Source organism: Lycorma delicatula, chromosome 4, assembly GCF_047948215.1.
Source record: "Lycorma delicatula isolate Av1 chromosome 4, ASM4794821v1, whole genome shotgun sequence".
Lineage (NCBI taxonomy): Eukaryota > Metazoa > Arthropoda > Insecta > Hemiptera > Fulgoridae > Lycorma > Lycorma delicatula.
In genome coordinates this window covers 54,544,378-54,570,264 of record NC_134458.1, presented here as the reverse complement: position 1 = coordinate 54,570,264, position 25,887 = coordinate 54,544,378, and the positions used below count along the sequence as shown (strand labels likewise).

The 25,887-nt window shown below is 29.5% G+C and overlaps 1 protein-coding gene across 3 annotated transcripts in view; it reads left to right on the top strand.

Annotated features, from left to right (window-relative positions):
- Positions 1 to 25,887, top strand: part of NfI (Nuclear factor I) — a 989,818-nt gene that overhangs the window by 51,793 nt on the left and 912,138 nt on the right. For 2 of the 3 annotated variants that reach the window (XM_075362976.1, XM_075362975.1), the window contains exon 4: positions 4,449 to 4,594. The exons of the other annotated variant lie outside the window; for it this stretch is intronic. The gene's annotated coding sequence lies outside the window, so the exon portion shown is untranslated. The remainder of the gene's footprint in view (positions 1 to 4,448; positions 4,595 to 25,887) is intronic. 3 annotated transcript variants of the gene reach the window in all.

Here is a 25,887-nt window from a genome sequence, read left to right as displayed (position 1 = left end):
CAGGGGCAGATAATTGTGAAGAATACAGAACAATTAGTTTAACTAGTCATGCATCAAAAATCTTAACTAGAATTCTATACAGAAGAATTGAGAGGAGAGTGGAAGAAGCGTTAGGAGAAGACCAATTTAGTTTCATGAAAAGTATAGGTACAAGAGAAGCAATTTTAGGCCTCAGATTAATAGTAGAAGAAAGATTAAAGAAAAACAAACCAACATACTTGGCGTTTATAGACCTAGAAAAGGCATTCGATAACGTAGACTGGAATAAAATGTTCAGCATTTTAAAAAAATTAGGGTTCAAATACAGAGATAGAAGAACAATTGCTAACATGTACAGGAACCAAACAGCAACAGTAACAATTGAAGAACATAAGAAAGAAGCCGTAATAAGAAAGGGAGTCCGACAAGGGTGTTCCCTATCTCCGTTACTTTTTAATCTTTACATGGAACTAGCAGTTAATGATGTTAAAGAACAATTTAGATTCGGAGTAACAGTACAAGGTGAAAAGATAAAGATGCTACGATTTGCTGATGATATAGTAATTCTAGCCGAGAGTAAAAAGGATTTAGAAGAAACAATGAACGGCATAGATGAAGTCCTACGCAAGAACTATCGCATGAAAATAAACAAGAACAAAACAAAAATAATGAAATGTAGTAGAAATAACAAAGATGGACGACTGAATATGAAAATAGGAGGAGAAAAGATTATGGAGGTAGAAGAATTTTGTTATTTGGGAAGTAGAACTACTAGAGATGGACGAAGCAGGAGCGATATAAAATGCCGAATAGCACAAGCTAAACGAGCCTTCAGTAAGAAATATAATTTGTTTACATCAAAAATTAATTTAAATGTCAGGAAAAGATTTTTGAAATTGTATGTTTGGAGTGTCGCTTTATATGGAAGTGAAACTTGGACAATCGGAGTATCTGAGTAGAAAAGATTAGAAGCTTTTGAAATGTGGTGCTATAGGAGAATGTTAAAAATCAGATGGGTGGATAAAGTGACAAATGAAGAGGTATTGCGGCAAATAGATGAAGAAAGAAGCATTTGGAAAAATATAGTTAAAAGAAGAGACAGACTTATAGGCCACATACTAAGGCATCCTGGAATAGTCGCTTTAATATTGGAAGGACAGGTAGAAGGGAAAAATTGTGTAGGCAGGCCACGTTTGGAATACGTAAAACAAATTGTTAGGGATGCAGGATGTAGAGGGTATACTGAAATGAAACGACTAGCACTAGATAGGGAATCTTGGAGAGCTGCATCAAACCAGTCAAATGACTGAAGACAAAAAAAAATAAAATGAAAGGAGTAAAAACTAAAAAGACTTATTTATTCCCTTGTTTTACACTTTTTTTAGCAATATATTTTAACAACGGATTTTATTTATATATATTTTAATCAGGGATTTTCAAGGTCTTTTCACACTAACCTGGGGGCGATAAAAGGCAAAAGAATCAAGATGGTAGCTAAATAGTTGCAGTAGAGCTATTATACACTAAAATAATTTTAATACCTTGAAAATTTTAATAAATAAATCACAATAAATTTAAAAAGTCACTTTAATAGTAAATCTTTAAACAGCTTAACAGTGAAATCAACGTTTTCAGCAAAAATAATTTTCCCAATTCAACCATACCAAATGTAGATTGTAAATCCGTTGTTTTTTTTAATTAACGTGTATTTATAATTTTTTAGAATAAGATTCTAACATTAATATTTACTTGAGAGTTTAGTATTCATAATGCACTTGATTAGTATTTCAGTATCTAATTTGCTTGGTTAATGTTTGTACGGATTTATAAACAATCTTTATGGAAGAGCACTGTTGACTAACTGGCGGTAAAAGGTGATAAAAATGTTTGTATCACTGACCTAAGTCAAAATGAGATTAATAAAATAATAATAATAGCTTACAAAATAATATTTGTAGCAAACGGTATGAAAAATTATTTTTAAACAATGACCGGTGATTATACATCAGATAACAGTTATTTTTTTTTTATAATACGTCACTAAACGTTTTATTTACTTCACAATAAAAAATGTTTAGAAAAGATTCGTATTTTTGTACGTATCAGCTCATTAATTTCAACATCAGTAAACCCTTTGTTATTTCTTTTGAATTCTGTTCATATATAATTCTGATTCGATGACAACAACCTGTTCGTTATTGAATTTACTATCATCAAAGAAAGTATAATTCAAGATTTAAGAAAACTTAATTGCGTTTTGGAAACGGATATCATTTTATTTTAAATCCATACTTTCCTATCTGTCTCAAGTCTTATTACGTAGACGTATATACTAAATGAAAAAAAACCGGCATTTTAATGAACTAAACATGTATGAATACCCCGTTACTCGAAAAATAATATCCTCTCCTGACAAACTACTACAGAATTCTGTTATTTTTAAATATACATTAATTATTTACTACATGATACATATAGCTATTTTCAGAAACACTGCATATTAATTACATGCAATTTGATTTATTCTAATGCTGGCTGTAGGAATTTGAACTCTATTAGTTTTAAATTTATTCTACTATATATTTCATGATTGGGTAATAATGACATGAATATATTGTTGGAAGCGAGTGAAAACCGATTAATCATCAAATTACCTCAATAAGTCGCATCAATATATCAATAAAGGATATAAATAAATTTTACATAACGAATAAAGATTTTATTATCGCAATGGTAATTTGAAACTGAGAAACAGCCTAATCGTACACAAGTAGTAAAAGCGACTGTAAAATTCTTTATAAAAGCCTACCATCTTTCCCTAGCTTTCAACAACTGTAATAAGTTTATTAATAATTAATATTAATCCACGTGTTTAATAAATTAAGTCGATTAGTAATGACAATTTTATTACTAATATACAGAGTTAATCGCGATCTTCCCAGGACTTTCATAACCTATTTTCTTGTGAAAGTAATTAAAAAAGTTCATTAAACATATGGCCTAAAATTCTTCGTTTGCGAGTTCCGGCCAGTGAAAAATTTCGCTCGGATTTCAGCAACCCTGGTGAAATGAGGTCCAACTGAAATTTTTCGTACGGTTTTTTTATGAAAAATTAAATAAAATAGGTCTTAGAACCGTATTTGCTGTAGGTTTTGAGGAATCCGCGGTGAAAACCAATAAATTGGGGTGAAAATCCCTGCTTTTTATGTTTTACATATAATAACTTTGTTAAATTGGCAATAAACACGAAAAACTTTTAATGGAAACGTGTAGAGAATTTAATTTTGAACAAAATGGTGTAAGATAAGTTGAATAAAACAAAGAAAATTTTAAAAATATTCGAATTTTATTTAGAAAGAGCACACTAGACCAAAGCGCATAACATACCACTTTATAATAAATCTTCAAACATGAGCTCGCAATTTTCAATAACTTTCTTGGGACGCTCCTAACATTATCGTTTTCTGAACACCATTCTACAAAATATTCCAAAATATTACCTTCTGAGTTTCGTGAAACGAGTGACAATTCATTAAACGAGCCACGTTAAACATTTTATGTAGACTATTCCACGAAGAGACAGAGACACTTTCAGGACATGTTCTACTAGTTAAAATAATGAAAAAACGTTGAAAATAATGAAAAAGTAATGAAAAACGTTGGCCTAGAAACGTTTTGTTTTCGAGTTACGGGTAGCAAAAGATTTCGCCTGGATTTCAGCTCCTCTAATAAAAAGAAACCCTACTATAATTTTGGGTATCCAAATTAAGGAGTAAAGTTGGTGGTTCCTTATGTAATTTGAGCTGGGAAATAGGATAAAATAGATCTCAGTACCGTAATTCCAGTAGTTTTTAAGATATTCAAGTAAATCACAAAATTCGATGTCGAAAAACAAGTTTTTTTTAGGTTCGTAGTACAATAGATTTGTTACTTAACTCATAAATTAGGAAGATTTATTAATAAAACTTGTATTGAATTTAATTCTGAGAAAATTAATGTACTACACCGAATTTTGTGTTTTACGTGGGATATCTTAAAAACTACTAAAGTTACAGTTCTGGGACCTGTTTTATCCAATTTCACCAGCTCAAATTACATATAAAACCACCAATTTGGGTCCTAAAAATTACAGTAGGGCTTCTTTTTATTAGAAGAGCTGAAATCTGAGCGAAATCTTTCGCTGGTCGTAACTCCAAAACAAAGCGTTTCGAGAACTATGTTCATATGAAAGTTTTATATTATTTTCAACAGTAGAACATACTCTGAAACTTTCTCTGTCTGTTCATTCGACACTTTGTATTTCAACTACAATTTACATCACCTGATATTACCGACAACTAATATTTTAATTTTTTTTTACTACTATATCATTTTGAATAACAATAATTTTAATAAAGACATAAAAAACTAATTTCTTTTTAATAACAATTTTATTACTGATAAAATTCTATTCATATTTTTTTCCTTAGGCTTATTAAGAAAAATAAAGGAGTGAAGTGTTTTCCCATTGGTTTCTTCACTGAGATGAATATGCTGACAGACATCGATCGATATACCAAGGAGAAAAAGTCATTCTACTCTCTCAGATACTGGATGATTAATTAGTTGTAATCAGGTATTTTATATGTATTACAGGTTTATAAGTAATACAGGAGAAATAAATTAAAGCAAGAAATTATTAAATATTTTCTATCAAAAATGCTTCTATTCAGGAGGGTATAATTATTTTTTATTTTTTTTTAAATAAAATTATTGCACTAAAATCTCCACTTTTCACATGTATATACATGACAAGCACCAATATAAAGCGCTTTACAGTGAAAAAAGCGATATTTTTCATAAGTTTATGAATTATGCTAGCAAAATGTTAACATTCAAGTAAATATATATTATTATTATTCCATACAGCAATAAACCGATTAAAATCGTAAAGTCATTTTTAATCCATATTCGGTTTTAAAAATAAAATTTTAATATATATCCGAAATTAATTAGTATGATTATTTTCAGAAAATTTCTAGCAAAAATAAAATATCATACAGAGCGTTTCAAAAAAGACTATACTGGAATTTTTATAAGTTATATACGAGTATGAACTATTTTTCTCAACATAAGACTCAAATTACAAAATATTCAGATCATATATGCCTTTAATTTCAGAACATTTGTTGAAAGTGATTTTAACTAACTTGGATTAAGATTCATTTCATGATATTTCCCATTGTTTTTTTTTTTTTTAATAATTGTTCACTAGTATACGAAATTTTTATTTTCATTTGTTGGAGTTTGATGATCGTACTGAAAACTAAACTTTTTAAATGTCAACAAAGGAAATAATGTTGTAGTTTGAGATCTACAGATCATGGTGGGTACCATTTGTAGAATTAAAGTAGCAAATTTTGAGACAAAGCGAAATCAAAAATTCTTGAAACATTGTTATCATTACGTTACCAATATGGTAGTTTAGTTAGCACTATCTTGCTGAAATCAGTGTTCCCGTTTGTTTTCCTTTAAAGGGTAATAAACATTTCGATTTACCTAACAATTTATAATAATAAAAGAATACTAAATTTTTATAGCCGTAGTCAATGATCTTTACATAGTAGCTGCAAATTTCCAGCTTATAGCATATATTCGGCGAATTAAATGTGTGTATAATGTTCCTGACCCCCGTACGGGAAGAACTGTGATGATCCCGGTTACCGCACCACTCCCTCCGTTCCCAACATTGATGGACTTTACCGGTGGTCGTCTTTTAAACCTTTAAACTTGATAACACAACACGGTCATCTGTCAGGATGCCACCGATCAAATGTCTCAGCAGACATTTCCATCAGTGTATTTACACAACGTATATCGCCTTTGCATAGCCTCTTCCAAACACGATCAACTACCGTAACTTACAACCCTGAACTACGTGTCTAATGATGTGATGTGAAGTTTTTAAGTATTTAACCGTTCTATATTCGGATATTTTAACGATTCGTGTCGTCATCTTAGTGAAAAAGCGTCGCTACTAAAATAAATGCAATCTGGTATCTCAATCCTATTTTAATTAGAGAAAGCTCGAAACCAGTAACAAACAATTAACAAAAGGTAGTTGTAAACCTTTTTCTTGTAATTCCTGAAGAAAACTGTTGAGATACGGATGCAATTTAAAACTTTTTCGTACCCTTTAAAACAATAACGGTTTACGAGTCCACTCAATAAGAAATTTTCTGGAAGAATTAAACTCTATTTCATATTCTTAAAAACTTCCGCTTGATTGTGTAAAGTTCGGGACCTGGTACGTTTTGATTTTTTATAGTCCCAATCTCACGAAATTAATGTATCAGATATAATATTGTTGAGGTATTATAAACTAAAAACTGGGGAAATTTCAAATGAAACTCGACTTTTTCGTGTTTGAGCGTTTTATACATCAAATGATTCTTTAAAATAAACATACCTCTTCTTTAGAAAAAAACAGCCGATTCAACAGACAAAATAATTGATATTGAAATGACAATAGTGCACGAGAACGTTTTTTCAACTATTATGTACAGGTAACCTTGAGTTCAGTGTTATCATCTGAAAGATAAAATAACGTAAAATTTACCCGTGCGTAAGTTGCACACCCTCGCTGAAAGGTTCGCTTCTTTTTTTAAAAAATCCACTATGTAAAAAAAAATTACATATTTATACGTATACATAATAGCAATACTTGAAGATATTATGCAAAAAATACTTATGCAAAATATTTTAACAAAAAATGTTATTATTATTATAATAATAAAAATTTAATAGAAAAATTACACATTCTTTTATGAAGATAAGCATTTTTTTAAATTATATTATAGTGTGATTGCTTATATATTTTTTTAAAATTATAATTATTAATTATACAAAATAAATTAATTGTAAATAAGACGTGTAATATATGATATTATATAATAAACTTATCTCAAAACATAAAAGGTTCTACATTAATAGTTGTGTTGCAAACTTTTAAAATTAGGAAGAAACAGGAAATGAGTTAAAAACATAGGGGAGAGTATTACAGCTTATCTTGTGGGAAAAAATATGAGCCAACCAAAACTTTTTATGTTTTTTTTCTTATTTCTTGATAACAATAGTCGTGTATTTATTTAAAATCTCATGAACTACCCCACTAGGCAGCGCTTAAACTTGTAAAGTTTACTGAATTTAATACTACATCGCAAGTTTGAGTAGGTTTTTTAAACTTTTTTTTATTATTTAATCGATACATTTCTAACTACTTTATAAACACCCAGTAAAATGTAGTTTTAGTGATGGATTAGCGGATATTATGATTAATACCATTTCCTTATTACATCAGTTAACTGGTAGTTTATTATACAGAGCGTTATTTTTAAAACGCAACCCAACAAAAGAAACCCAATTTAAAGAAAACTCCTGAGCTATATTTAATGCGATTAGTGATAAATATTACAATTGCTTGTGCAAAACGATATTGAGATCAATTTTTTTCATAACAAATGATGAAAGGGTCCACCATTTTTATCAATGCAATCCTTTATTCTCTTTTTTATGTTCCATGCAACCTTTCGAAGTGTACCTCTTCCAATTTTTCATAATTCTTGAGTTATGTTGGCTGTCAGTTCTTCAATGGTGTGTGGATTATTTTTGAATAAACAAACTTTTAGATAACTCCTGAGAAAAAGATCTCCAAAAGAAATATCAGGTGAGCTAGCTGGCCATAAGCCAGGTCGATATTACTCATTCACTAAAAAAAATTCTCAAAAGGTCCATAATTGCTCTTGCCGTGTGACATGTGGTCCCTGTTTTACTGAAACCACGAATCTCATTTAATTCTGAAGCGGCAATAAACTTGTAAAAAAAAACATTATCCGACACTTTAATTCTCTCCTGAACAAACTGATTAAATCCTTGACAGTAGTGGAACCTAGCAGTATAATCAACCGGGTCTAATTCATGTGATACATGAATTCGGTATGGCTTTAAATTAAGTAAGCGGGTAGCTTTAAAGGCACTGTACAGAGGTATTCTTTTTTGTTGCACAATTTTTTGTAATGATTTGTTAGGTGAGTTTAGAAAGCTTACCCTAAAGTCTTCCAATGTTTCGTCATTAAGTACTGAACGTTTCCGGCTACGTTTCTGATTGCAAACAAAACACCATCCGCACAAAACAAAAGATTTAGTCGTTAAATAATTTTTCATAATAAAAAATCTGTTCTTCCGTGTTCAAAACCATTTCTTCTTAAAAAATACAGAAATAACTAACTGTTCGCACAAAAGAAATAGAAAATTATATCACAATTTATTATAAAACAACAATCGGTAGTGTTGCCAACCTCTTCATCCGAAATTTTTGTACTAACTTTTCTAAAAAGTATTTCGCTTGGGTTGCGTTTTAAAACAAACACCCAGTATTTTCTGCTTTAATTATAAACTTAGCTTTAATTTTGACTAATTTTAATGGATAACAATTAAGATCGGAATTTATACTGAAATATGTTAGGTCGCCATCTCAAAAAAATATAAAAAAAGTAAACAATAATCGTGTCAAGATGATGACAAAGTGTATTATAATTATTCTATCCGTCCGCAACATTTTCTATAATATTAATATAAAGCCAGCCTTATTTTTAGGCTGAACTAAAAATATCAATCGTAGTTTTTTAAAAATCAGGAATGGTAGGTATTTCATCGAATAAATTCTACTAAAATAGAAGTAAAATGCTATACATTAACACTAAAATAATAAAAAATCTAACCTTAAAAATAACACTGTTAAACTTAATACTTCTTTATAGAATAGATATTGCCAAAGGGTAGTGTGTATATCGATTTGATGACTTTTTAAGTATAGCCAATTGCAGAGACCTGAACATTGTTTAACGTGTATATATATATAGTTATAATATTTGAAAATATTCAAAGATTTTTCATTAATATTTTCTAAACGTTTCTTTAATTCTGTATCGATTATATTTATTTATTTATTATATTTACCGGCATAAATCACCGCTAATTACTACTTTTATTATATATTAATTTCTACTGCAACCAGTTCCTTTTGTTTATTTAATAATTTTCTGTTTAGTTATCCTAATACGATAAAGATCTTTCAAAAAGTTTGTTGTTTCTTCCTGGCAACTCTTTGGACAATTCTTTTTTTTATCTGTCAAATAACACACACTATCAGTTTATGACGTGATATATGAAATTTATAATTTTATTTATCGTTGTAGGTGTTACTGTGGTAACATATCTTGGATTATTCTTTGATATTCCACAAAAGTGAGTAAGTATTGATTAGAGATTTCCGTACTGGATTCTGCTTGAAGAATCATTTATTATAGTGAATTCTATTATTAATTGAACGAGCAAATCATGGGATAGCATAAGAAAAATAGTACTGCCAAGTGAAGAAATATTTTGTTTAAAATCTCGAAATACACTGTTAGATTGAAAAATATCTATCGACATTCCGCTGTACACGAGCGGTTAAATTTTAGTCAATTTACTTTACTGTACTCGAGATATTTTGATTATTTATCAATTCTGACCTCTATTTACGATCGATATTAATTAATCGGTATGTAAATGTAACTGTGAACTAGCTTTTAGAATTGAGTCCGCTTATTAAAAAGTTGCCGAGTTGTTTTTCCTTTTAGATACAGTTAAACGAGATAATATTTTTATTATATCGGCTTAAATTCGATTCGGATAGATCAGCCAGCTTGTTGTCTCCAGAATACATCTCTCTAATTAGTGTGTAAGTGTACGGGAGTGTTTTTATCTCGCTCAAAAATGACAGAGAGAGTGTTTGGGAGTGAGAGAGAAAATAAGTACAAGAAATCATTCACTGATCGTTGCAACTTATTGTGCGTTGCAAGTGGGTGAACCTGTTTCAGTATTTCAAGTCTCAAGGTGGTTGTGACCTTGATGTTGTAAGCTGTATGTCATCCACGTATATATGCATATATATATATATATATATATATATATATATATATATATACACGTGTGTTTGTGTGTGCATGTGCTTGTGTATGAGGGGGGTGATCGAGTGTATGAATGTTTACACGTACTGTTAGTATATAAAGCATTCAGAAATATTTAAGTACAGCGTAATTTCTTCTAGTAAATTATTTTAATTAATAAATAACACTGATTATACATGGCTGCGTTTTATATTTAATTCAAATTAATCTGCAAAACTATGGAAGTAACATAAGATGCGAATTGGCAACGCTGTATAATGTATGAAAAATTACAAAGGGTTTTTGTTGGAAATTGTAAGTAGAAGAATTTCACGGTATGTTGGAAAATAAAATGTAATACATAGAGTGATTTTCTTTAATAAATTTTCTTAATTCATTTAACAAGTACATCTTGTTTTTTTTATGTTTTTTTATTTTTTTAAGTCTTATTAGCGAAGCAAAAGAGTTTAAGATTTCCCTCGGTCACGTATTTCTCTGGACAACAATCTTATCACTTGAATCTCTTACTCACTTCGGCTAATCTCTCTTTATAATAGTTTTCCGCACTCCTGCACTTAAAAAACCAGTTTCTTCGCACACTTTACTTCCACTATGTACCAGGCTGTACGCTTCCCTATAATACTGAGTAAAACTAATACAAAAATAGGTAGGTAAAATTAATAATCTGCAAAAAAAGTATAATTATTTACATTTTAAAGACTGACATGGAGAATCAATTTAAGTACAGAATTTTTTACAGTTGACTGTATTTTTGTACCAGATATAATAGTTGGAATGTTTTTCCCCAATAATCCCTTTACTTTTCAAGTAATAACGATTATATTTTATAATTAGATATCAAAATGAATTTTACAACTTTTTAATTTTTAAAAATGTGTATTGGATTGTCACTATGGTTAGCGTGCTAACCATCCTGTACGGTAGATTGATACTCAAAGGTATCAGTTAAACCTTAACACCAACTGCTCTTAAAAACCGTCCCCTGTCACCTTTCTGTTGTTTGGTTCTAATTAATAACACATCTTTGTCAGGCGATTAATGGGTATAATGCGTTATTGTTCAGGCTCAGTACATGAAAGTGGGAGTAAGCTATTTACAGGACTTGAAATCAAAATACTTGCATTATACAGAGTGATACAGGAGGAAAGAGAAATAATTTGGGAACTGATTATATAGCTTAAAATAAGGAAAAACATTTATACAAACATATGTCCAAAAACACTTTGTTACCGAATTACGGCTAGCGAAAAATTTCGTAGGGATTTCAATTCCCGCAGCGAAATGAGGTCACACTGAAATTTTTAAGGCGTATATAAGGGGTAAAATTGATATTTTTCTAACCTGAAAAATCGAATAAAACAGGTGGTAGAATTGTATTTCCTGTAGTTTTCATGATATTCAACCTAAAATAGAAAACTTTGGTGACGAAAAAGACGCTTTTTTTCGGTTTTAAGTACAAAAATTTGTTAAATGAATAATAAATGGGTAAATTTTATCAAAACTTGTAGAGAATTTAATTCTAAGAAAAAATGATGAGTATTGAAGCTTATCCAGAATAAAGAATCAGTTTTTATTATTAAAAACTAATCAGAACAAAACTTATCAGAAATATAATATCAATTGTTAAAGATTAATAAATTTACAAAAATGTTTAAAAACTTGCTTTACACTTTTTATACGTACATTAATCAAATTATTATCATACTTTGCATGAATTTAATTAGTAGGTTAATTTGGATTTCAGAGGATAACATCATATATTGAAATTTCTACTATATTTATAAAATATGAAACAAATTTTAATCTAACATTTATTATACAAAGTAACGAAATAGTGAAGTTTTTATTTCATTTACTTTAAATTATTAATTAAGGAGCTATGTCTCAACATACTGCCCACCAAAAATCATCTGTATATATATATATACATATATATATATATATATATATATATGTAATAACGAAATGTCAAATTCGAAACCACAAAAACTTCCGTACCAAGTTTTTGTTATTTTTTATGTCAAACGGCAATTGAATTTATCATCTGCGACCCCAAAAACTCCGCATAGCCGTTTTGCAAATTTTTACACCCACACCCTTAATTTACTCCCGTACGGAGAGATGTTTGCAAAAGTAATGGTGGAATATTGTATTGTAACCCGACCTTAGTAATTGTGCAAAGTTTCACAATACGCAATGTCAGCAAGTATGTTAAATTAAGGATGAAACATTTGAGGACAAACATGGAAATAATATATTGCGAGTTAAAGAAAACCAGGTAAAAACAGCTGTTTTTAATACAAAAAAATTTAGAACTTTGAAAGATTATGTTGGCAAGAGTGACCTGGTTACATGCTAATAATAAACGTTAAGCGTTTTAGTTGTTTTTGACATAATTTTGATGTGTTTAATTATTTTTGAGAATCAAGTTATCTAGTATTTTTGTTTTTGTTGTATTCTAAACTGTATCTAAATTTTTCCAATTGAATCTGAATTTACAAAAGTGATATTCCAAAATGTTGAATTCTTTATTTTTAAAAATCCCGCCTCTCTTTACTCATGCAGAGTAGGCTAATATGATTTTTGTGTAAGGAAGCTTTTGCGTTGGAAATGCTCCAACTGCGCTGGAAGAACTAACTGCGGTACCGACGTAGGTATTCTTGACGAGTGGCTCCAAACCGAAAAGTATTTTGTAGAATGTTTAATAATTTTCGTGAGAATGGTACACTTACCAGCAGCGCTCATGTTTTATGTGAACGTCAACCGGACATAGTGATGAAAGAGAAAACATTCTTCAGGTGAAACAGCTTAGTCCTACAACAAGCACGCCAAGAATTTCTACACAACTCAACATTCCACAAAGTACAGTATGGAGGACATTGTATGCTCACGAACTGCGTCCTTATCATGTTCAGAAGTTTAACAACTCCAGCCTGGTAACCGTGCCAGAAGAATGCAGTTTTGTCAATGGGTTTACAATAATTACCACTTAATTCCGTTCATACCATTTTTGGACAAAGCCAGTTTTACATGAAATTCACAACGGTAGTCTGAAGAAAACCCGCATGCTGTAGTTGAATCAAATTTCCAGCAACTATTTTCGGTGAACGTTTGGTGTAGCATGATTGACAACAAATTAATAGAGCCCTCCATACATTAAATACATTTCATTGGGTAATATTACCTGGAATTTTTAATCAATGAATTTCTTATATTGCTTGAAAATTCTCATTGGCGAAACAAATTGAGATTTACAATCAATTTGATGGAGCACCAACACATCTCACGAATGAAGTAAGACAATTCTTAGATGAAAATTTACTGACAAATGGATGAACTGTAGAGAGCCGATAATCTGGCAATCTACATAGCCGGACCTTACTTCCTTAGATTATTGTCTTTAGCGATGGATGAAATGCGAAGTATACAAGCAAACGTTACACGTCATGAACTTATCGCTTGTATTCTCAATTCTACTGCCCTCATCAAGGAACGCGAAAATGTCGTTAGGTTGGCGATAAAAAATGTATGGAAACAAGTTGAGGAATTCATCGATGTCAGTAGTGGAATTTTCGAACTTTATTGTAAATTAATATACTGTAAACCACAGTGAGTATCTTTTTTTAAGGCAAATTAAAAGTATTTTAATTGTTCAAAGGTCTAAGTGTATTGTACTACAAACAGTTGGTTTTAATTTTTACAAATTCATAACATTTTTCTGTAAAGTTTTGTTCCGTTTATTCTTTAATAATAAAAGTTGGTGTTTTTTTCTTTTTCATAAACTTTATTAATCAATTTTCTTAGAATTAAATCATCATCAAGGTTTGATTAAAAAGTTTATGCATTTATTAGCAACGTTATTGCACTTCATTCTAAAAAAACGTCTTTTTTTCTCCAAATTTTTCTGCTTTACGTTGTATATCATGAATACCACAAGAAATACAGGTCTGGAACTGTTTATTTGATTTTTCAGTTCAAAAAACATAAGAAACTATCAAGTTTACCCCTTATATAACGCATTAAAAATTTTAGTATGACCTCATATACCGGGGTGGAACTGAAATCCCGGCGAAATATATCGCTAGCCGTAACTTTATAACAAAGCGTTTTCAGATATATGTTTATATGAACTTCGTTCCTTATTTCAAGCTTTAGGATCAGTTCTCAAATTATTTCCCTTTCCTCCTGCATCACTCTCTATATTTGGAGACCTCTCAAATATCATAAGATTTACACAATAGATATTTTTAAATGATCGTTTTAAATCATCGAATGATGAACGTTATGCATTTCCGAATGTAAAGTAATGTAAACATAAAAATATATAATAAATATTTATAAGATAGTTTTAAAACTAAAACACCGTTTTTTTTAAGGGCGGATTTCAAAAATGGGTATAGCTTTGGTAAACGTTTTTTAGCTACCTGATGGTTTTTTTAGAAAAAATATTATGCAGAACTTTAAAAATAAAAAATCAATATGTTTCCCTTTTTTATTTCATTAAAATATCCTTTTCCGTTTATTTTCTATTTAAGTGAGGGCAAAACTTTTAATTTCATCTTGTTACAGTAAGGCTTTTGCAGCCGTATGTTACTACTGTTAAATTGTACAATCAGGTACACCGTAGAATTACTTCATTATTAAATATGCTTTACTCCAGGTATAAACTATATGGATTGATTGGAAAAAAAAATAATTGAAAAGATGTATTTATATTGATTATTAGATTTCTAAGTGCAGACCTTAAAGTTTTCTTTTTCAAATAGTATGTCAGACTGTTTTTCTTTATTTGGAAAAAATTGCAGCGTACATTATTAATTTGTTATGGTGAATGATGCATTATGACAAATTAAATAATAGATATAGCTAGGAAGGAAATAAATAGGATGACACACTTGGCCTATATCTAGAAATATATCCCACCCTCCATCATAATTCATATATATTCACACATACGCTCGCGCAGACAGTGTAAGATGTGGGGGGGGGGGGAGAAAGAGTCTTAAAAACATAAACTTTTTGAGTGAAGCTTATTAACTTCCTTTATAATAATAGGAAAACAGAGAGGGTGGTCACATTTTACTTCCAGCCATTCTGATGTTAAACTGTGCAGTTTAATTTCATTACTGAAATATATCATTTCGTATATACATAGAATTTTTTACAGATTTTACACGGTTATACAATCACGTAGTTTATATTAAAAAGTGATCAAAGAAAGTATCTTATTATCATATTTCCTTCAGTTTCTGAAAAGAAAAATTACAGTAATAAATATGAAATTACTTCAATTAGAAGAAAAATGATTAGAGAATAAAATATTACAACTTTTGATTTTTTATCATTATTATGTAACGAATTCATCATCGGAAAAAATTTAGCGCTACTAGTATAAAGCAATTAATATTATTTGAAGAAGACGGCAACAAAAATGTTTTTTCACACAAAGGTAAAATTTAAAAAAAATAAGGAAATTTGCCTCTGCTCTTATAATATGGTAGAAAACGATTATAAACAGTGTATAACGAAGTTCTCTCGGGACTTTCATAGTGAAAACCTATTCTACTGGACTTATTCTACTCGTGAAAATAATGAAAAAAAAATTTACATAAACATATGGCTTAAAATACTTCGTTAACGAGTTGCGGCTAGTGAAAGATTTGCTCGGATTTCAGCTACCTCGGTGAAATGAGGTCGTACTGAAATTTTTAAGACGTTAATTAAGAGGCAGAATTTAAGATTTATTATGGTTTTTGACCTGAAAAGTCGAATAAAATAGGTCCTAAAATCGTATCTGTAATAGGTTTTGAGAAATCTGGGGTGAAAACCAATAGAAGAGTAAAAAAAACCTATTTTTTATGTTTGACATAGAATAATTTTGTTAAATGAGAAATAAAAACGTAAAACTCTTAAGTAAAACTTGTAGAGAATTTAATACTGAACAAAAGGGTGTAAGATAAGTTGAATAAAGAAAAGAAAGTAAGAAAAATTGGAATTTATTTAGAAACCGTACGTTACTACAGTTGTCAGAGAAAAACTTATTTAATGTAAACAAAAAGCATGAAAAATTTGTAAAAACAAAATTTACTGTTAAAAATTGCTGTTAAAGAATTAAAAAAAAACTGGAAATTACACGACAATTATAAAACAAAATAAATTTAAAAAAAATTACTTAAATAATAATTTTATTTTTACACAAGTACAATAAATTATTTGAAGAATTATTATTTCAAAGTTGGCAGTAAAATAAAAACAACTGGTCAACAATGCGCAATACTGTATTAGTGTTTAAATAATTCTGTAAAATACATTAAGTATATCGGGTACTGTGATCTGTGCTGCCATTACGGAAGGTGTTCTGTGAATTTTAGTTTGAACGTGATCGGGTTACCATTGAAGTAATGCCGTACTAATTTACAACAGAAAAAATACGCTGATAAGGTATTCATTTTAGGTGTGTGTAATGGTAATCTTGTAGCTGCTGCAGTAGAATATGAGATGCGTTTTCCGAATCGCAGGATTCCACATCACAAATCAATTAGCGCAACTTTTCGCAGTCTTCGAGAAGCAGGTCCACTACCTAGTATTCGTACCAGCTACGAACGCTCTGTCTACCACGACACTGTTATTGATGAAATTATTGTCGATGCAGTTCAACGCAGTCCAGGCGTCAGTACACGATATCTTTTTAAGCGGATCGGAGTTTCGCATTCGATGGCGTGGAGGACACGTAAACACAAGTTTTATCCTGATCATAAACAGCCAGTTCAACATCTACACCAAGGAGACGGTCCGCTTCGCTTGGAGTTTTATTCTGCAACTGGTATAATACAAATCTACAATTCTACAAGTATTTTTTTTGTTTTCCGACAAGGGAAATTTCACTCGAGTTGGCATCAACAACTTACGCAATGAGTATACATGGACAGAAGTAACTCCTAATGAAACAACCGACCGGATTGGTCTAGAGGTGAACTCATCATCGCAAATCAGCTGATTTAGAAGTCGATACTTCTAAAGTTCAAATCCTAGTAAAGGCAGTTACTTTTATACAGATTTCAGTACTAGATCGTGGATACAGTTGTTCTTTGGTGGTTGGGTTTCAATTAAACCACACATCTCAGGAATGGTCGACCTGAGACTGTACAAGACTACACTTCATTTACATTCATACATATCATCATCCTCATTCGTCCTCTGAAGTAATACCTTTTGGTGGTTCCGGAGGCTAAACAGAAAAGAAAAAATCCTCATGAAAAGGTGGAAGGCAATTTTTTAACACCGATTTAGCATCAATGTATGGTGCGGCCTTTTTCACAATCAGCTGTTTGGGCTGTTCATATTACCTGGCCGCTTACATGCTGATGTCTATTTGCACTCTTCAAGAAGAATTGCCCCGCAGCAGCTTAAAGATGCTCCTCTAGCGCCAAGAGGAAAAGTATACTTCCAGCACAATGGCGCGCCTTCCCGCTTCTACTGTGCCGTTTCCACTCAAATCATCATTTCCCTGAGAAATGGATCGTAGAGGTCCACATTCCTGGCCACCAACATCGCCTGATCTAACACCTTTAGATTTTTGCGTCTGGAGGTGGATGAAAGATATTTAATACAAAAATAAAAAATACATTCTCCTGAGGAATTAATTGTCCTCCTAATTCATAATTAACAACAAAAACAGTATAGAGGCGTGTCAAGAAATGTTGAAAATGGCGGGCTCAGTTGGAACATATATTATAAACTGGTACGTAAAATGCTCTTTGATCTAGTGTATTGTTTCTTAAATAATATTCAAATTTTTCTATTTTTCTTTGTTATATTTAACTCATATTACACGACTTTTTTTCAAGATTAAATTCTCCACAAGTTTTGCTTTAAACTTTTATGTGTTTATTACCCATTTAACATAGTTATTTTATGTCAAACAAAAAAAAAGGGATTTTACCCTAATTTACTTGTTTTCACCCCAGATTTCTAAAATTTATTGCATATACGGTTGTGGGACCTATTTTATTTGATTTTGCAGATCAAAAACCATAAAAAATCATTAATTATATCCCTTAATTATCGTTCTAATAATTTCAATACGACCTCATTTCACCGGAGTAGCTGAAATCCGAGCGAAATCTTCATTAACCTTAAGCTTGCAAACGAAGCATTTTAGGATATAAATTTATATGAACATTTTCTATTATTTTCACGAGTAGAATAAGTTATGAAAGTCCCGGGAGAACATCGTGATACACTCTGTATATTATTAAAATTGCAAGCAACGTTTTCAAAATTATCTTTCATTATTACTACTACTACTGATATTTTTATTATTTTAATATTTTTTTAATTCATTTATTTAATTTTTACAAATAATCTTGTCTAAATCAATATTTATCTAATTGAAGATTAAATAAATCAATTAGAAATGAAATTATAAACAAAATTGTTACATTCACAAATCACTAGTATTTTTGTTTTTTGTTTTATACTAAAATTATGTTGATAATAGAATTAGGTCATACACGTATTAAGAAAAAACTCAATACAGCTAAACAATAGCAAACGATTAAATGAGTACAACTAAATTAAAAATTAATTTAAGATTTCGAATTAATAGAGTGAAAAGTTAAGTTAAAAATTCTAACAACTTTTGTATTTAGAAAAAGAAAATACTGAAATGATTCATTTAGAATAAAACGAAGAAAAAATGTAAAAAAAAAATCGTTTCAAAATATCAGACACAGCTTTAATCAATATAAAAATTAATAATGATAAAGTCACACAATATTGTCTTGCTGACAATATTGTTTATTAGGTGCAGAAAGAATAATACGATTTTCTGTCTATTTTTCTTCAATTTTACTTCAATAAACAACCGATTTTCAAAAGCTTTTATTTTTTTTTATTTGCTGTATCTACATTAATTTTCTTCGAAGTAACTTCTCTACAAGTTTTGTTACTAAATCTTCAACATTTATTAGTCATTTAACAATGCAATTGTACAAACCTAAAAAAAAATTGTTTTTCGACATTGAATTTTCTGTTTTACGTCGGATATCTTAAAAACTACTGGATTTACGGTTCTGAGGTCTATTCTATTCTATTTACCAGCTCAAATTACATAAGAAATCACAACTCTACTTCTTAATTTGGATTCTAAAAATTACAGTAGGTTTTTTTTTATTAGAAGGGCTGAAATCTTTCACTAGCCGTAACTGGAAAACAAAGCGATTTTAGACTTATGTTTAAATGGACGTTTTCTCATAATTTTCACCAGTACAACATGTTTTGAAAGTTTCTAGGTGGGATAATTTGTATATTAGAATTTGCTTTTTTTTTTTCTTTTTTTTTTTTTTTTTAATACGAAACTTCCATGAATGACCACAATTAACACTGATGAGAAAATACCCATCCAATAAATTAGTATGAATATTAGGAGATAATCGCCAGTAAAAATCACTCGAATATGCATTTTAATATCGCAAATCGTAGTTTTAACTTCCATTCAGATTAACGAAGTGGTTTTTATTGAAAATATCTGTGTTTTGCCACGAGCAATATTCCTCGAAAAAACCGGGTCCATATAAAACCAACACACATATGACAGCCTATTTTACAGGTTAGCTACTTGAACGAGATATTATTATAATTTATTCATTGTATTTTTGTATCGCTTATTAAAGTTATTTGTAAAAATAAATCATAAATTATAACTGCTCAGGAATATTAACAGCAATAAATAAAATTATCAAATTAAGGTAATGTATTACTTCTATAAATCTGGATAAAATCATTACAACCCTAATCTTATGCAAAACTGTGTTTTTTTTTGTTTTTTTTATAAGTATATTCAAATAATAGAAGTCTGATAAAATATCAATAAACAGTAAAGTGTGTTCAGAAAAGATTATCCAAATTTTACAAACAGCGAGTTCTAAAATACAAAAAACAAATAAAACTTGGATATTTTGTTTTTAAAATCTTTAAAAGGTAATGGTAATACAGTAATTGAAATATTTTTTTTATTTAGAAAATAAAATTAGAATATACTAACAAAATACGAGATAGAAAATTATTTGTACAAACAAGAAGACTTCTCGTGTAGTGAAGAAATGTATAATATTTCATACAACTAAAAACAATGAAACCCTTGTATAAAACAAGTGTGATACATTATAAAAATGTATCCAAAAAAAATTATAATGAAATTGTAAATCGTACGGTAAGGGTGTAGCAGATATAATTTCTTCCGCTAAAAAATCAAAAATTTCTGTAATATAAATAAAACTGTTTTTAACAAAATGATGCTGGTATCAAAAAAGGTAAGACACCACATTTCTACTATTAAAATCTGTTATTAATTTAGAATGTAATATTAAATATATGTAATACATAATAAACAATGTTTAAGCGTTACATGTAATACACAAAAAATTAAAAAAATTGTTACAAAACTCTTACCGACCCGATTTAATTTATTAAATAAGGAATAATCATAATCATTGTATTATTTCTGTAAGTGATATGTATTACATATAAATGAAATTGGTCCGGTAAGAGTTATGTAACAAATTTTTCTATTTTTTTTTTATTATACGGAACGCTTAAACATTGTTTATTATCTATTATTGTATATCAATTCTATTAGTTATATATACATGTATTTTTTTTAAACAAAATCCTAAATTAATAACAGACTTTGAAAATAGAAATGTAGTGTCTTACCTTTTTTGATATCGGTATGATTTTGTTAAAAACAGTTTTATTTATATTACAGAAATTTTTGTTTTGTAAGCGGAAAAAATGGTACTGCGAGATTCTTACCGTACGGTTTACAATTTCATTGTAATTTTTTTGGATATCATTGCGTTTTGTTAGATTCTTTTATTTTTTTATTTATTATTTTTTTTATAAATTACTGATTATTATGTTGTGTATATTATTAAAATTTATTTCCTTTCTAGAACAAACAAATATAAATTTTTTTGAATTTCTCGGCCAACTTTTTTTTGTTGATAGTCATATCATTCACTTCAAACCATATTTTTTCCTTTTTTAATGAAATTAGTATAATGACTTTCACGAATCGAAGATCCGTTATGTAATATTGCACTTATTACTTTGTAAGTGTAACCCTCGATTTTTGTCGAATCTGTGGACACAATTATTATAATATTATTATTATTATATTAAATTTTTTTTTTATTTCTCCATCAATTAGTTCAAATAGTGGAATAAAAATTTTATCAATCGAATGTGTTTCTGTTTTATGTAACAAATGTTTGTTGCCACATTTGCAGCACTTTCCTACTGTTCGTGTTTTTTTGTTTTTTATTAGCAGGCTATCACTTCTTGTAAATTAATACTTTTACTTTTTTTAATGAAGCGATGGGAACTAAAAAAATTGTTTCATCTTCAGTACTTTGATTTACATAAGAGCATTTACTATTAAAACAAGCTGTAGTATATTTTCTTTTTAAATTTTATTAGTACATTATCACAAATACATTATACAATTTTTGTACGCTACTTAGTACTTTCAAATACTGCTACCTAGCGGCGCGATTCGTAAACCCACCTTTTTGAGGAAAGGTTGACATTCGAGTCCCGCGGTTCATCAAATGGAAGAAAAAAACGTTGTCTAACAAAATTCTAGATATTTTTGAAAGTATTCTTTATTAAAAATCTAATTGAACTGAAATACAATGTTTTAATGCTTATTTTTTTTTCCCCGTTTTTATTTCACTTTAAGGCTAGGTCATGTTTAGAATTGTAAACAATATATCCGCAGAACTGGCCTTGCCGTCTACTTCTCGGACTCTTACCAGGGAAGTTCTAACGAAGTTGTTCATTTTTTTTTCTATGTTTATTCATATTCGATACATTTCATAAAGATTACCTGAAAATTTATCGAGTTAGTGCTCATGAAGGAAAATCACTCGGTATTTAGCAGATATTTCTCAAATAGGTCGTATTTGAGATCAAGTATTTAGCATGTCCGATTTGGAAATTTCTAAAAAAAATTTCAAAATCGATATTTCCGATTTTTTTTATGTAAGTTTTGACTTTTTACTGAGAGGATTCAGAAGTTATATTAGTTTAAGGAAAATACATTACTACTTTCGTATCCAAAGCACTTAACGAATTAATCCAAACACTGCCATATATATTTTAATAAAATTTATTTCTTAATTACATCTTTACTTATACGATATCTACTCATATAAAATAAAATCAACATATTTTTTGAAGAAAAATAAGTAAGAAAATAATAAGCTTTAATTAGCATATAACATTGTAAATCACCGCGTACAAGGCTACGGAACTTGACTGCATCCTTTAAATATATTTCCGAACTAGTAAGCCAAAAGCTTACTTTTAACTTTTGTTTTATTCATTCAATCGCCTGTTCAAAAAAAGTCTTCTGATTCTTTTTTATTCCTTACTACACCTTAAAAATCTCAGGAATAAAAATTACGATTTATTTTTTATTTTTACTATTTCAACTTCGGAACTCTTCGTATTAGAAAGTTAAAATTTGATTAATATACTCAAAACACAGCTCCTTTTGAGTACAATTATATCTTTTGTCTTTAGCAAATTTTATGAGGTTTATAATGTCAAACATGAATTTATTATTTTAAAACTGGACTATCTGATTAATTACTTCCTTGATTAACAATTTGAAGTTTCTACATAATTTTTATAAAGCATATTTAAATGAATATAATCAGGATTAAAAAAAAAAATCTTTATAATTTTTTTTGATGAATTTTCATTAGTAGGTTGAGGAGTTTAAAGCCAGGTTTCTTCTTATGTCGTTAAATATAGTACCAAATAAATTTAGTTATTAGAAAGAAATCCTTTTAATTGTCTGTACAAAATTTAACGGTTTCTATTAGCAGAGAAAAATAAACAATAGGAAAGAATAAAGGCTTTTAACATGAGGTTGATACAAAAGAATGTTGAAACTAGTATGGGTTTATTAAGTTTAAAATGGAAAGGGATTTTTGTTTTGAGCTCAAAATAAAGAGGTAGTATGAAGTGACGAAGAGGGAATCTTGTGATATAATCTTGTAAAAAGAGTAAATCAATCGACAAGTTATTCTTTAGGTCATCCAGTATTATTAATTTACTTCTAGACAGAAAACGGGGAAAAAGTAGACGTAAAACTAGGATAATGGAGTAAATATTTTGAGATTAAAAAATTGATGTAACGTATTTTTACTTAAAGCAAATTATAGAATACAATGATCATGTTCACATTTGTTTTCTAATTTTGGAGAATACCTTTTATATGGTCCTTTGGTCAGTGATGTAAGAAGTAATTCACGAAAGAAATGTTATAAAAAAGAACACAGAATAGTCGGTATACAATCTTTACTTATACAGTCAGAATTATGTACGAATGATCAGTGCACGATAACATGAATTTATAACATCTGCTTTCGGCTAGGAGAAACTAAATCGCATTTTCTTTTTATATCGATGATTGATGATGTCATGAAAGATGTGAGAGGACGAACAAGTAGGGATAAAGTTGGAAACTTAACGATTGAATTCAGTAATGATTACAACGATCTTGCTATTTGGAGATTATATTTCCTAAATAGCTAATTAAAAATAAAAATCAATTACAATATTAACATCTGTAGGAAGTTGTTTCCGAAAGAAATACGATCACTTTTCTAAAGAAGACTAAACCTTTAACTGTAATGAGAGCCAGGGATCAGTTATCAGATAACATTAGCCGACAGGGGTCTAAAAACGGTCCAAAATATTAGGTAGATTTGAGCTTTAACATGCAAAGATGGTACGGTCGAGAAAAACGAAAAACATAATGCCTGCAGTTCGATGCTATTTTATAAATAAAAATTTTATTAACAACACTGAGGACTGAGTTAGAGGAAAATACCAAAGTAACAGTTTATTAATCTACCTTTGCTTTGGATCGTATTTCTTTAGACGCAAACAGAATCACAGACGTAACATTTATATCGAGTAGAATCGAATCTATAAGAATTATCTACCTTTGAAAAATTTTGAAATGAAATCAGACGGAATGAAACTAACAATCAGGATTTTACCTGCTCTTTATCTGACTGCTGGTGACTTACGTCGCATTATCTCAGAGAATTATTACTCTAGAGCAGAGTTTCTCAACCTGGGAGTCGCGGAATTAGCCTACAACCTTACACGTAAACAATAACGAAACCGTTTTATTAGAAAACTTTATTTATTATAAAAAATTTAGTTACATTTATAAGCACACAAGTAAATAAAATAAATTAATGAGGTGGTTTTAGCTTACTAACCTAGTGTTTGTTTGTTTTCTATTTAAAATTTCTCCATACGCGGATCTATGTTAGAAATACACAAAAGCATATTGTTTTCAAGTGATAAAAACGATTTCTAAATTTAATTTTTAGCAGACCATAGACGAAAAACCCTTTTCAACAGATTTAAGACGTGGCGGAAGGGATTTTATATTTGCAATGTTTTTGTTACTAAATTTCAATGTTCACTTCGAAAAGTAACGAACCAAAGTCACGAAAAGTAAAACGTATCTAAACCTTCAAATGTGAATTTTAGTCGTAAAGTTTTGTCAGCAGTCATTTTGATGAGCTGGTTGAATCCCAACCGGTAATTTAGCAGCTGTAACAACGTTTTCACTACATGGATACAGTACCCATCTCTTTGAGATATTATTTTAGGTCACGCAAGTGTATCTTGTTGCTATCAAGACTGTGGTGAATAACAGTGTCTTCATCCAAATTATTCTCAATATAATCGGAGGCGAATGGAAATAACGAATAAAATGTTTGCTTTGAAGGCGAATAATCCAGATACCAATCTTCCTAATGAAAGGATGAATTTTGTCTGTCATTAATAAAATGTTTTTTTTTACGTCCTTGTAAATTAACAATCAAGTCGTTTAAATGCATCAACATTCAAAATACATCTACTAAGTAAGCCATCAACAACATATACTCATTATTTTGTAAAAACATTGAGAATAGTCTTTGTTTATCATAGAGAATTATTATTAATTCATCTCGCTATTCCAATGAACCGGGTTAACACTTTCCCCCGCCATACCCGTTTGACTTCTGTATGGAAAAGAAAAATTTTTTTTTTTTCTTTCTGCCCATGTTGGTTTTTAATAAAATTAACCATTTTTACAGCTTTGCAAAGAATTTGAGATTTTTCGGCATATTTTTCTCTTAAGAGAATGTCTATGAACGAATCAGTGCGTCCATTCCTCCCCTGGTATAAGACGATCCTTAATTTTTTCAGAATCCACTGTTATTTCCTGTTATACACTAGTTGCTAGTTACCCTAGTCACAGTTTAAGAAGAAGCAATGCAGAAAGATCTAAGGATAAATATGAGAACAATTAAACTAACGATATTAAGGTACGCCGATGACATGGTTATTTCGATAAGAACAAAAAATGAGTTAAAAGAATCTAAATAATATGGAAATATAGCTAGGATAGAATTTCAGTTTTAAAATAAATAACGGCCAAACAAAGGTGATGAAATATGACAGAAAGGAAAATAATGAGAGGCTTACTAAGATAAGGAACCATAATATACCAGAGATTGTAGAATTTTGAAAATTTTATTATTTAGGTAATAAAGTGCAAAATGACTGACGAAGTAATCTAAAGAATGTCCCAAAATGAACTGATATTTTAAATTTGTCGCCAATTTTTTCGTGGTAAAGCCAGAGTAGAGATGGTTTTGTACCGTTTTAAAAAAAAATTAAGATTAAATTATGGAAAAGTACACACTTCAACAACGCGTAGAGATTGTAAAAAAAATAGTAATATAACGAGTTGATAACTGTTTTTTTTTAAATAATCATTTTTAGCGATGAGGCACATTTTATTTTTATCGGCTTTGTAAATAATTAAAATTGT